The sequence below is a fragment of the Octopus bimaculoides genome, chromosome 4 (assembly GCF_001194135.2).
Source record: "Octopus bimaculoides isolate UCB-OBI-ISO-001 chromosome 4, ASM119413v2, whole genome shotgun sequence".
In the NCBI taxonomy this organism is placed as follows: Eukaryota; Metazoa; Mollusca; class Cephalopoda; order Octopoda; family Octopodidae; genus Octopus; species Octopus bimaculoides.
This window is the reverse complement of record NC_068984.1, coordinates 68970051-68971193: the sequence shown is the minus strand read 5'-3', so window position 1 is coordinate 68971193 and position 1143 is coordinate 68970051.

The window sequence follows — 1143 nt, the reverse complement described above, 5'->3', positions numbered from 1 at the left end:
GAGAGAGGCTAGGAGAGGTAATGGCATTAATAAGACCCAAAGGTGTCAGGTAATGCTGAGTAAGTGCTATGGATAGTCCACAGTTAAGATCCAGGTTCGGTAATTACGCGAATGAGGAGACCAACGTAGGTCATATATCAACGTAGGTCATATATCAGCATATGTATATATATAAAAATTTGTTTTTCAGAATGAGATAAAAAAAACCAAGGCTGTGAAGATTTTAGTATAGAGTTGTATATGTAGATATTGATATGTATAAACATCTGTATAAATATATATATATATACATGTCTAATATATACAAATGCATACCTCTTCACATATATATTTTCCTCTACTACTAAGCACTGACCTGTCCAACCACCTAATCCATATTCCTAACTTCTTCATTCCATATTACTACCCATCTCTCTACCCCATCATTTAGACTCTGTCATTACATTACTGACACTCCTTTAACTTTTACATTATTATACCTCTCCCTCTCTCTATCACACCCATTCCATCTATCTTTTTACACTCTAATACCTTTCTCTCTCTATCACCCTCATCTCCCCATTCCTACTTTCAAATTATCTTGACTTACCACTAACTGGTACACTTTCCCCTATTTTCTCTCTCCTTGTTTTTCTTTCTTTTCTTATTTTCTTTATTCCTCTCTTCTTGCTCTTTTCTTTTTTTCTTTTTTCTTCTTATTTCTTCTTATCTTTTTTTCTATTTTCTTTATTCCTCTCTTCCTGTTTTCGAATTGACCTTACAAATACATTCCCTACTTTTAGGTCAATTTAAATAAAACCCTTGATTCAATAGCACTGTGTAAAACTTTATACTTGGAATGACGAATTTTAAATACTATTGGATTTTACTGACAAGGTACTGGAATCTTATATGCATACCATTCTGCCTAGATAATGGATCTACAAATGCAATATCTCTGCATATCTCACATTTATTTTCACTCTCTGTTTTGTATCTTATCTAAATTAGCTATTGCTTAACCATTTTCTCCGATAAAGAGATATAATAAATATCCTGGAAACAGCTGTAAGACCTATTTATAAATGTTCTAAAATCTTCACAGCTTTGGTTTTTTTATCTCATTCTGAAAAAAAGATTTTACATATGTATATATATATATAT